At 41.2% G+C, this 13,273-nt stretch overlaps 1 long non-coding RNA gene across 1 annotated transcript in view; it reads left to right on the top strand.

The window, feature by feature from the left end:
• Positions 1–13,273, top strand: part of LOC112615776 — a 40,792-nt gene that overhangs the window by 12,866 nt on the left and 14,653 nt on the right. The window contains exon 2 of the long non-coding RNA XR_003117466.1: positions 4,196–4,336. This is a non-coding gene — a long non-coding RNA (uncharacterized LOC112615776). The remainder of the gene's footprint in view (positions 1–4,195; positions 4,337–13,273) is intronic.

Genomic DNA, 13,273 nt, shown 5'->3' with positions numbered 1-13,273 from the left:
ATCCCTACTCGAATAAGAGGAGCGTCATAAGATTTCCTTGGTTAAAAAGTGTTTCTTGCAAAAGCGAAGTTTGAAAACCTCAGGGTTACACAGGGCCGGATGAATTCTAAGGGTCCTTCCAGCTCTGACATTCTGAAATTCTATGACTAAGAGCTAATTTGTTCAAATCTAAACCCGCAGTAATTGCACAGAACTTGATTGAATTTTCTGAGCAAACATGGCGTCACTGTCTGCCCCAATAAGTATTTAGCCATGGCCCCAGTTTAATGATTTTGTGCAGTATCAATATTTCTTAGTGCAGTTTCCAGCACTGACAGGTAGGTGCATGATGATGTGAAACATGTGGGCTCAAGATGCCCACCCAGGAAAGCCACAGGTGGTTGTTGGTGTGTCCACCTGGCTTGGGCTGACACACAGACTGCACCAACCCCTCTGGCTAGTGCTGGGCACATGCAGGGGTAGCACAACTGCCTTTGAAAGGGGCATGCTGGTTGGGTGGGTGGATCGGGTTGCCCTAAAAGCTCAGGGATGCTGTAGCCAACGGGTCACAAAGAGAATAGCAGTGAATGGGGCTTGCTTTGTACAACTTCACTTTGATGCAAATCATCCCTGAAGGCTACTGCCTCACTTAGCATTCCATTCATTCATTCATTCATTCTACAGAGAGTGCATGCTCTGTGCCAAGCTCTGTGCTAGAACTAAGGATAGAGACATGAACAAGATACAGTCCAATATCTCCCAAAAATCTCATTTGTGAATCAGAATTGTGGTACAGTCAAGGGGGCAGTATGTGAACCAAAGTCAAGGAATACTGATGCCGCTCAGCATCAACAAACTTAGGCTATGGATAAATATTTATGAGAAGAAATAATTTGGTAGGAATATTACTATATATGCACACTTTTAATTATTCCCACTGGCAAAACTGATGAATCAGAGACCTTTTTTTGTATGCAATATTCAAGATGCAAAGAAGTCTTATAATTAGCTCAGGTAAAATAACTTGATTGTTTCCTAAGTACAACTCTGAAAAAGCACAGATTAATTTAATACTTTTTGTTTATCTTTTAGTTACACATTATCCATGATAGGGTTTTATTTGTTGGTGATGGTTTGAGAGCATTGTGTTTTGGAGAGAAATGAAACATTTACTGGAAGAGAAAGGAAGATCGGTTCCTCTCTTTGATGCTGCCATGACGCTAAGCCTGTCATTCCCAAACAGAGATACATTTATATAAGTTTGTGAGTTCTCTTGGTCATTTGTCTGTTATATATTTAGACTTTCACACATGCACCAACCATACACAAAGCACCTTCTCTGACACGTGCACTGGGCCACGTGTGGGAACACTGGAAAGATTAGAGCATAGCCCCTGCCCTTGAAGGGCTTCTACTCCAGAAGGGGAGCCAACAAATAACTCAAGGACTTTATGATGAGTGGCATAACAGAGGTGTGGACAAAGGGAAGCTGAGAAGAACAGGGACTAAGAGCTGAGGGTGTGTGGAGAAGCTTTAAGAGACAAGGTGGCCTATGGTGGGGTGTGGTGGAGAAGGTCTGAAGATTGACCCTATTCATCATTGTGGGGCTAGACGGAGCCATCCTCTTTCTCCAAACTCTGTTTTGCTTTGTTTTAATCAGTAGAATGTATCTGTGAGAACCACAGAACTACACAGCAAGCAGATCAGTCTGTAGCTGGGATTAGCCCAGTAGCCTGCATCAGTTTAACTGCTTCAATTTAGGATGAAATATAGCCACTCCTTTTGAAAAACGCAATGCAGGGAGGTGGGTGGTCAGAGACTGGCTCCTATCCCCTAACCTTAGCTTCTTGAAAATCAGATTTTCCTTGCCTACCCAGCACTCCTATCTAGCAGAGTTATTCTTTTATAGGGGCAAAGTTGTTTGAGTAGCACTGGGTATCATGGTAGCTTTCAAATTATTCACATTCCAAAGGAGGTTTAATGATTTCCAAGATAATTGGTTGTAGAAATAAGTCCTTCTAAAAACCCAGCAATAGAATGTTCATGATGCCACAGGATGATTCAGAACATTTGGCCTTAATTACTTTGATTGTCCGCCAGGATTTAATATATGAATATTACATTGCGATCTTCAATTTAATTTCTTGTGTAAATGGATTGTGGCAGAATCCTGTAGTCCTGAACTGGCACATAATTCAGCGTGGGAGACACTATCTTAACTCATCTCATTACTCAAGCCATTTGTTGTCCTTCAGGCTTTGACAGCCAGGAGATGGGAAAGTAGCAGAGGTGATGTGATCTCTCAACCTGGGTCCAGACAGACATGAGCCATAGTCTCTACCGATTACGTTGTTACACAGACACAGACAGCACTTATTTTCAGAAGAAAAAAAAATGCCCCAGTCAATGTGAAGCTGTGTACTCTGGTCTTTCTTAGCATAATGGAGTGGAAAAAGCTGGGGCATGCATGCAAGAGACCTGAGTTCTAGTCCTAAGTTGACCACTAACTTGCAGTATGATCTTGGGCAAGCCACTTAATTTCTCTGAGCTTTCGATTCCTCGTCATTAGAACTACATAATCTCCAAGTGCTTTCCAGAGTGAAGGTTTTCTGACGTATTAATAGCATGTGGCAAATCTGACAGTTTTGGCACCATGGCTAAAAGAAGGTTGTTTCTATCCATCTGTGAATAATAAGCAGCCCCCCAAGAATGGGCAAAGTTTGAGGAAAGGGAGAGCGAGACAGGGCAGATAAGTGGGAGGGAAGAAGGAAGGGAAGGTGGAGAGAACAGCCCTGCAGCCTTAGTGAGCTATCCCTCAGGGCCCAGGTGAGCTTGTTAGGACCTTAGCAAAATGGGGGACATTTCAGCCTGGGAAGCTTGATGGAAATTACAGGAATAAAATGAGATTCAAAAAGCATTAAATGGGAAGCCACAGTGCTGGAGAATTTATTTGTACCACATATAACAGAGAGTTTGCATCTAGAATGCATAAAGAACACCTAGAAATGAATATGAAAAGGACAATCTAGTAGGATAAAATGGACAAAAGACTTAAATGGGAATTGTACAAAAGAGTATATCCAAAAGGCCAATGAACATATGAAAAGATGCTCAACCTCAGTCATCAGAGAATTGCAAATCAAACCACAACGAGATACCACTGCACACCCACCAGAGTGATTAAAATGTAAAAGTCTGACAATACTTACTGTTAATAATGATTTGGCGCAATGAAAGAGTGCAAATTGGTACAAACTTTGAAAAACTGGCAGCATTCAGCAAATGGAATGTGTGCTTATGACTCAGTGATTCCACTACTAACAGAAATGCAGGCACATGTGCACCAAAAGTCAAACAAAAATAACAATAGTAGTGTTAGTCAAACAGCCCCAAACTGGAAATGCCCATCTGCAGTAGAATGGTAAACTCAATTGTGGCATATTCACAAAAGGGAATATTATACAGCAATGAGAAGGAACAATATCAGTTTTATGCAACAACATGGATGAATCTCACAAACATAATATTGAATGAAAGAAGCCAGAAACGAAAGCATACATACTGAATTATTACATAAAAGTCAGTAACTGGCAAAACTATAATGTTTAGGAATGCATGCTGAGATGTACAAGTATAAATAAAAGCAAGGAAGTGATTTTTGGAAAAGTCAAAAAAGTTGTTACCTTTTAGTCAGGGAGAAAAGAATTATGATTAGGGAAGGGACACAAGTAGGGCATCAGGGATGCTGATAATATTCTATTTTTAACTGGGTAACAATTAACACGGGTGTCTCGTTGAACAAGTTGTGCATTTATGATTTATGCACTTTTCTTTATGTGTGGTATATTTCACAATTTAAAAATAAAGCTTTAAAAATACAGAGATTGAAAAAAGTCAAAGCCAAATCTTTGTTTCAGACTAATGTGACTCCAATTTCTGTCCATTGTCTCAGGACCCTGCAGATTCTAGACTCTCGGCAAAGAGAGGACAGAGGCTGTGTCTCATTTCTCTCAGTATCTGCCTGCCAAAATCTTCCAACTTTAAAGCTAACCTGACTCCAATTGGTACCTAACAGCCACCAGCCAACTGACTGCAGTTAAAGACACCTTGTTCCAGCTGCTTTCTAGTTTCCTCTCATTTCCCCATTCTCAAACTATTCTTGTTCCATTTCAGTTCCATCTTTCTCTTGAGTCTTTATTCTGTCTTCTGTTTGCAGCCCTGTTCCTTCCTTTTGGACTAATGGCTGAGTGACCCAACTGGATTTCCTTGGCTTGAACCTGAGCAAGCCCTCTCTCTCTAAAGACTTGAATGCCTACTCCCTTCACTGAGTGGTTTCTTCTGTTCCTGGCCAACTCAGGTAGGGTATCTACCACCTCCCCCTCCCTAGATCTTGTAGGGTTAAAGTGCCTTATCTCAAATCCTTGGCGCCAAATGTTTCAAAATTCAGAATTTGGGGAATTTTATCAAGGTAATCATGTGTATTTGCCAATATCACATAACACCTCTCGCAGGTTGCAGCATAGCTCCCCATAATCAAATACATTAATATTTTTGTCATGAAATATATGGATGTTCACACTAAGTGGGATAAAGAAAGATTATCATAATATAAGTTAAAATGAGTTTTAACGTCAAACTTATGAGAAAGTTTTTGGTTTTCAGAGCTTTGTGGTTTGGGAAGTGAAAATAAAAAATAGGAGCCCAATGCTTGTTTGGTGGATGGATGGAAGGATGGAAGCATAGAAGGACACAATGAATTACATGTGTTTATCATCCCAAGTGACAAATGTGCATTTAACAAGAGTCTTCATCACTTTAACCAATTGTGGGCACATCAGATTCCACCGCTGGCAAGAGGAACACTAGTAGAAAAATCTACCACATAGGTCTGCTACCAGAACATAGATGGCCTGCCTGGGGTCAAGTGGCCATCCCTGGGCCACTCTTCTGCATAAAACATCCATCCAGCCCCTTTTCCTGGCTATGAGTGGGGTAGGCCTAACTAGAAGGGAAAGTTATGGGTATGGAAAGTACCTGGGGCTGTTGGGTCCAGTTGGAAAGGAATGGATGGGCTTCAAGCACCAATTTCATGTGGCCCTCCTTAAATAGTATTGTTCTCAGCAAGGCTTTGCAAAGGTATTGAGTGGAATTAGTTCAAGATCACCCTTCCCAGCAAGTACTCAGAGTGCAGTAAGTATATATTTCTAGGAAAGGGTACAGTTAGGTGTTTTTTACTTCCAGCCACCTGGGAGTGTGGATACTACAGCTTATTGTCCTGGGATGCTTCAGAGGCAAAGCAGTGAGTTCCAGGAGAGGCTAGCAAGGGACTAGAGCATGAGTCAAAGCCAAACCCTCAGGCTCCCCCACCCAGGAGACACCAAAGAATCATGGGAGACCTCATCAGGAGAAAACCACGCAGCCACTTCCAGGACCGATGCCTAGAGGAGAAGCTCAGGGGAAGGTGGATTTGAGGAGAGGTTAGGAGGCTCAGCCTTAGAGCTCCAGAAAACTGGGTTGTTTACTCCTAGAATATGGAAACTGAGTCACCAGGTAGGCATCTCCCATAGCTCTGCCCCAGGCTTTTCTATCTTAAAACAGTAAGACAGGACTTACATGAGCTCTTCCATCTTTTTCTGCTCTGCTTTCCAGAGTTCATGAATCTATGATTCTCTTTTAAATAATCTTTGTCTTTTTTCTCATAAGAGTAATACATGCTCCTTGTTGAAACTTTGAAAAGTTAGGTAAATATATAAATGTTTAGATTCACTTATCATCCCACCCACCTCTTACACATTTGAGTGTATTACCTTTCTGCTTGCTTGCTTTTATTTTCCATGTCTTTATAAAATTGTGATCATAGACTTTTGTATTTTGAGTTAGACACTTAAGTATATTGTGAGCATTTCCCATGTCACCACAAAAGCTATCATTCTAGTCTAATTTGAACATCCACCAGATATTGTGGGCACACTTAGCAAGGATAAAATGTGTAGCCTGCCTTTATGGAACTTATACTCTTGTTGAGAAGATGAGGCTGATATACATGGAACCAATAGTGATAAATACAAATGGAATATAATGAAATGTCACTTTGAGGGATAGGTTGGAAAGACAGTAAGAATCCAAAAGAGGGAAAGATTGACGTGGGTAGCATTATAAGTGGAGGCTCCTGGAGAAGGCAGGACTTAAATTGGCCTTTAAAGGATAAGAAAAAGGAGAATGAGAAAGGCAGAAGCATGAAGAAAACAGACACAATGGGGGAAAGCTGGATTGAGTAATCCCAAACCCTTTATGCTTATCATTGTTGTTGATGATACAGAGCTACCCAGGGCCAGGATTTCAGGACTGTTCAGGGTCCCACCTAATATATGAACAAATAAACCCAGGTCTCTAACCTAAAGGGGATTTGGAGGCTAAATGCATGAAAAATGAAGCACTGGTATTGATATGGCAGTAGCTTAGACTCAGACCTTTTTCCACTTAGTAACTGACTTGTTTCTTTGCTGCATCTTGAACAGTGATGGCTCAAACATCACGGTGCTAGTGGCCAGAGTCACCAGTTGTACAACTTCCTAGCTAGATAGCTGATTACATGACTCCAGAGCCCTAGTCACAGTCAATTCACTACTGTGGGTTGGTAATCACAAAAAGAGGGTAAACAGAGAGAAAGCCCATGTCACAAGCCCCCTTCTTCATACACTGAAGACACAGCCAAAAGCTTGTTGTAAATGTTAATTAAGTCATTAATTTGTGATCTGAAGATCTCCCCAGTGGAACTAGGAGTTTCCTAAGGACAGAAAAACAGTGGTTTGAAGAACAGTAGAAATGTTCATGAAATACCACAGTTTAAGATTCATTTGTGATGCATCAGAAATGCCCTTGCCTATGGTCAGGAGACTTGCCACTAACTAGCTATATGATTTTGACCAAATACTATTACTTCTTGGAGTCCATCTCAGTTTTCTTCCTCATCTGTAAAATGGAAACTATTTCAAAGTTCCCTTTTGGCACCAAAATTCTATGAACCTACAATGTATTTGGACCACCACCACTTTTCAGATTTCAGGATCCCCTACAACAATGCAAATAACCCTAAGAAAAGGCTACATCTTACCCTGTGTTGCCAGTCACCACCATACCTGGGAATCGAAGTCCTTTGGGGAATGGGACCAGGAGAGCGAGCAGGCCCAGCACGAGGGGAGAGGCACAAAAAGGAGAAGTGGGTGGACCCCAAGATGTCACCAGTTAAGCAGAGAGAGGATCTTGATACCTCCTCCTCTATCTGCCTGTCCCCTGAGTGCCCAGCAGCAGGCTGTGCTTTACTGCATGCCTACGTAGGTGCCTGCTCACCACAGGGTGCCCTAGCTGCCAGCATGCTATTCCAGGCCAATAGGAGAACCCTGAGGTGAAGTACCCTGGGGCCAATCGTAGGTGGAAATATCTCTTTAATGGCCAGAGAGAGTGTATCTTTGGCTGCTTTTCATTGGTTCAGACCAACTGAAGGCTCTCTGGACTCTCAGCCAATGCCGAGCCATCAGCCAACAGGAATGGGCTTTGTTGCTGGATCTTGTTTTTGTCTAGGGCTGATGGGTAACCCTGCCCCAAGGGCTGCCTTGTCTCCTCATTATCATCCCTGACTGAAAACTTTTGCCATGAACACAGAAGGCATGAGCAGTGGGACTTAATCAAGGCAGCTCAGAGGTAGGCATGCTTGGGGCCAGGGGCCATGCCTGGGCCCAGTCCTTGCAGGTGAGTGCAGGTGAACCAGCAAAGGGAGAGAATAAACAAGTAGAATTGGTGGGCATGGGCACTGTGAGATTAAAGCTAAGGGCAGGTCTTGACAGATCAAACTCTTCCTTCCTTCCCACAAGCCATGAGTATCTGAGTAACTTATCCACAATCCTATGGTTCCCCCTTTACTCTTTCTCTGTAGCCCCAACCACAACCAGGGAGGGGTTCCTCCCAAGAAAGTAAGAAAAGCTTATTGGAGAAGGTGTGCCGGCTCCCACTTGCAGGCTGGATTCCCTGACTTAGGATGCCCGCAATGGTCAGAGATATAGACTTGGTGACTCTGGCCTTCAGAGATACATGGATTCCATAATATTTGCTTCTAACATCTCAGATTATAGTCTGACTATCTCCTCATATGCTTTAAGGAAGGCTAGGGGTGTGGGTTCAATCCTGGGTGAGCTGGGTAGCCTTCCTCACTTTGGTCTCTGACCACTGACACAATTATTAGTCCCACCCAAGGGCAAAATCTCTAACCTGAACAGCTATTTAAGCAATGTGTACACAGGAGGCAGAATGAGAGAGTATGGAGGATACAATGAAAAGCCTTCCCTGTTTCTGAAAACATTCAGTCTTACATCAAACACTCACTGAATGCCTTTTATGAGGCAGACACTCTACTAGATGCTAAGATAACAAAAAGGAATAAGACACATGAACTTTTGGTGAATCCCGCCAGGGCAGAGCCAGGGGGAAGAGTGTGTTTTAAGCACCAGTGATCAACTACCTTTAAAAATTGACCTGAGGTTATAGTTGGCTTTGGAATCCCCCAGAACTGGCCCTTGGTAAAACTGATCACAAATGTCTGTTTACAATGCCCCTTAAGGTGCTCCCGTATTAAAACTCTCTTTCAGAAAAAAAAAAAATGTACTTCAAAATTTATGTAAGACCTTGGGCAAGTCAATTCTCAATCCTCCCCTCCTTAAAATAACAAGCTTAGGCTTGGGGCTGTGAAGCCCTTTCCAAATCTAATAGACCCTCTAGGACTCTATAGTAGCAGTCATTTACTCATTAGTATAAATTTAAGTAGCTATGTTCCTTTTCCCTGGATTAGCTATATTTTAAGCTTTGTTTCCAATTGTGTAATGAAAGACTTTGTCACTTAAAGATTTTGCAGGGATCTGCCTACATTTGTGGAAGGGAAATGAAGATTAAAGAGGTATAATAAACCTCCCCAATATCCTAACATCCTCTTTCCTTGGGCTCTAGGGCCCTGCACTCTGTTGAGGTTAATCCCAACAGATTACTTAGTTACTAACAAAAAGAATCATTAAAAATAAAAAACTAAGCCTTATTAGGGGCTTACAATGATCTAACACCAAGAAACTGTTGCAACAATGAACCGGAAAAGCCTAGTGAAAAGTTCTGAGCACATATTATGCAGGCTCAGGATGCAGAAATTGCAACAGCACTTTGCCCCTTGCTCTTCCCTCCTGTCTGTTTTGGCTTCCTTTGGAGCCTGGATCTCAGTCCTACTGGCCGTAGATATTTTGAATGATTCAAGGTCAGGAAAAAGGACAATGATTCAGAAATGCACATCATTCCTTAAGTACATTTAATTGTAAAATACATCTAATCAATCCGATCCCCTGTCTGAACATGGCAGCTAAGAGAAGCAAAGCAAAGCTTTTGCGTTTCACTCCAAACCAAAATAAGAAGCTAAAGGCGGATGGGGGAGGGGATGGGATCAATGAATCCAATCAATGGTCTATATTAATGTTTCTTATATGATAGTGCTGATTTGCAGCTTTCCAGGTGCCAAATGGCATCTGGGAAACATTAGTCCATCCCCCAATTGACGTAATAATTAGATTGCATAAATGGTTCCTCTGTGCTCACTGCCAGCCCAAGAGACAAATGTTATTGGTGAGCCAATCAATCTTTCCCCCCGTTAAAGTTTCAACTTGTGTCAGCAATTATGCTGTGGAGGTCGAAAGCCACCCAAATGAGTGAAAACTGGCAAAGATGAATTTCAGGAGTGGATTATACTGCACTATTTCCCAGCAGAGTGTGTATGGTCAGAACCTGGACAGGTACATGAACAGATCTGCAACTGGATATACCACCAGGGGCCAGAAGAGGAAAGAAAGTCTAGTGACATCTGCAATATTTTGCTTTTCTTTGTTCCAGTTGTCTCCTTCATACTTAGATAAACCAAGGGGCTGAGGAGAGCATGGCAGGGGAAGGCATTAGTAATTTGTTATTAGTCTTTGTGATAGGCTGAATAATGCTCCCCCTCCCATAAAATCCATGTTCTATTCCCCAGAATGTGCGAATGCTATCTTCTATGAGACTTTGCAGATGTGATTAAATTAAGAATCTTGATATAGAGAGATTACCTTGGACTAGCCAGCTGGGCCCTAAATGCAATCACAAGTGCCCTTATAAATGTGTCAGAGAGAGAGATTGCAGACAGAAGAAGAAGAGAAGGCAACGTGACCATGGAGGCAAGGATTGGAGTGGCGTGGCCACCAGCCAAAGAATGCCAGCAACCACCAGAAGTGGGAAGGGGCAAAAGATGCATCTCCCCTAGAACCTCCAAAGGGAGCTCAGCCCTGCCAGCACCTTGATCTTGGCTCAGGAAACATATCGGACTTCTGGCCTCCGGACTTTGAGATAATGAATTTCTATTGTGTTAAGCCACAAAATTTGTGGTAATTTGTTACAGCAGCCCTAAGAAACTAATATAGACCTCCATTACTAAGCCCAGGTCACAGGTAGAATGATAAACAACCTTCCTGTTGTATTGTAAAGAGCATCAAAATCCTTCTCTAGCCAAAATAGGCCCTCAATCTATCATGATGCAATGTCAAGGACTAGGAATCCAAAATTCACACATATATGTCAACATTTCTACTTTTTGAGCAATTCTTTCTTGTTACTACGTTGCAAACAGTACACATAAGCCCTTGTTTTCCACTAGTCCTTTTGCATGAATTTATGCATCCAATTAACTCCAGCCACCAGGCAGGCCTTGGGGGGACAGGGAGGGACACTGAGCAGGTAGGGAAATACGGTAAATATGTCTAAATTGAAACCACTATTGGGCTCAAATCAAATCTTTTTTAGTAATAACACTAAGTAGGGCCTTTAGGAAAACAAGTCATGGCAGAACTAACTTAATTTACTCTTCTGATAAGGTTACAAGGCTTGTAGATCGGAGAATGTTGTAGACAGGATGCATCTGGATTTTAACAAGGCTTTTGACTTAGACTCTCATGAGCCCTTTATAGATAAAGTGAAGAAATACAGACTGCAGGTGAGACTCCAGAGGTAGCAGGTGGCTGCTGATATGTGGATCAGGGTCTCTAGTGATAAGTCACAGATCTTTACATCAGTGTCAGTCAAGTCACCACTCTTATCCAACAGCTCAGACAGATGGCATGCTCTCTGAGAGTGAGGATGCTGGGAAGCTAGAGGATCTAGCTAACAGATTGGATGGGAGACTCAGGATCCAAAACAGTCTCAGTAGGCTGGAGCATGGGCTGACCTCTGTGAAATGCAATGTCCAGCATTAGGAATTCAAAATTCACATGTACAAAGACAGGCTTATATACAGAGCAGCCGTCAGCATAGAGAAGGCAGAGGAGATCAGTAGGCACACAGTTGGATGAGTCAGAAGAATGGTGAGGCTGGCAAAAATAAAAAAAAATTTAAACAATAAAAGCTAAACGTAGCTGAATTTGCTTCTCTGGAAACAAGAGAGAACCGTGCTAACACTTGATTATTTTCCATTATCCGGGCCATACTGGGTTCAGTTCTGGGCAAAATTCCTTTTATCTCCCAGATGTATTATTTTTAAAAAAATAAATAAAAACAAAAGGTGGAGGGGAAATGGAGAGATGTTGGTCAAAGGATATAGAGTTTCAGTTAGGAAGAAGAAATTCTGGAGATCTATTGTACAGCATAGTGACTACAGTTAATAATAATGTATACTTGAAAATTGCTAAGAGAGTATATCTTAAATATTCTCACTGCACACACACTAAGTATGTGAGGTAATGGATATGTTAAATAGCTTGATTCAATCATTTCACAATGTATACATATATCAAAATGTCACATTGTACATTGTAAATATATACAATTTCTATTTGTCAATTACATCTTAATAAAGCTGGGGAGAAAAATACAAAAAAAAAAAAAAAAAAAAAAAACTTACCAAAGTGCGTAAAGTGAAAATTGACAGCGTTCCTCCCTCCCAGTACCTAAGGCCAAAGGTAATTACTATTAACAGAGTACTGATTATCCTTCCACACTTATCTATGAAATTATTTATGATGTACAGTTTATTAACACAAATGAAAGCATGCTATATATATTGTTCTTGGCTTTGCTTTTGATTTAACAACATATCATGAGCATTTTCCCATGTCAGTGATCATAAGAGCTAATAATTACTGTTCATTTTCCATGTACCAAATACAATTCTATAAATACTTCATATTTTCATTCAGTTAAAACTCACAATAACTTACATGAGATGAAGAATATTATTATTATTCCCACTGTAGAGAAAAGAAAACAGTTCAGAGGACTTTCCTAAGATTACAGTTATTTAATGGCAGAGGTTGGATTTGAGTTCAGGTCTGTCTGGTTCCAGAACCTATGCTCTTAACATCTACACCAAGCTGCCTCTTAGTTCTTTGAGGGCAGCCTCATTAAAAAAAAAATACAGCATAGGAGTTTATTGTATCTGTATCATAATTTAATTAATCTTATGTTAGTGGACATAAGATTGTTCTGTTACTGAAAGATTTTTCAGAGCTTTTAATATGCTAATGTGCATTATGAACCTCTTAAGAGGTGGATATAGTAGGCAACGTGTCCAAAACTTCCTTAACCATGGCATCCTTTTCTCTCACAGAGTACTTGAGAGACTGGAGCATTGGGGATCAGATTTTGGTGTGCATCTGCATCATTTGGGATGCTTTTCAAATGCAGATCCCCAGGCCTCGACTAAAGTGCTTCTGATATGGATAATTTATAGACCACACATTGAGAAATACTGCTGTGTGCTGTGGGATTAATATTTGATGTGTAAAATGAATATGAGTGGCTACATAACCACAGTTTTATCGATCAAAGACATGACTAGCTGGGAGACAGAAACACTCTTTTCCCTTCCCTCCTCAGGTCACCTAATCATCAGAACCTTATTCACTCCAATGCAAGAAACCCACATCAAGGATGCATTAATCTGGCATCCCAGTGAGCTAAGTTCCCAGGAGACTAAGCCACCAGTGACCATCACACTTCTCCACCTCCCTCAACGAAGAACTCTGCCACTACTGAAAGTATAAGATAATAATAGATTAAAATCAATTAATCAATAAGTTAATATTCCATGCATATGGTAACTCTTACTATTGGGACCTCTTCTTTTCAGTTTCTATCATCTACAGATACATTAAGAATAGTCAGTTTCGTTTCCTTCCTTCTTTCCTTCCTTCCTTCCTTCCTTCCTTCCTTCCTTCCTTTCTTTTTCTTTCTTTCTTTCTTTTTT

The sequence above is a fragment of the Theropithecus gelada genome, chromosome X (assembly GCF_003255815.1).
Source record: "Theropithecus gelada isolate Dixy chromosome X, Tgel_1.0, whole genome shotgun sequence".
NCBI classification, from domain to species: Eukaryota; Metazoa; Chordata; class Mammalia; order Primates; family Cercopithecidae; genus Theropithecus; species Theropithecus gelada.
The sequence above is the reverse complement of the archived record's forward strand: the minus strand, read 5'-3'. Positions and strand labels throughout refer to the sequence as shown.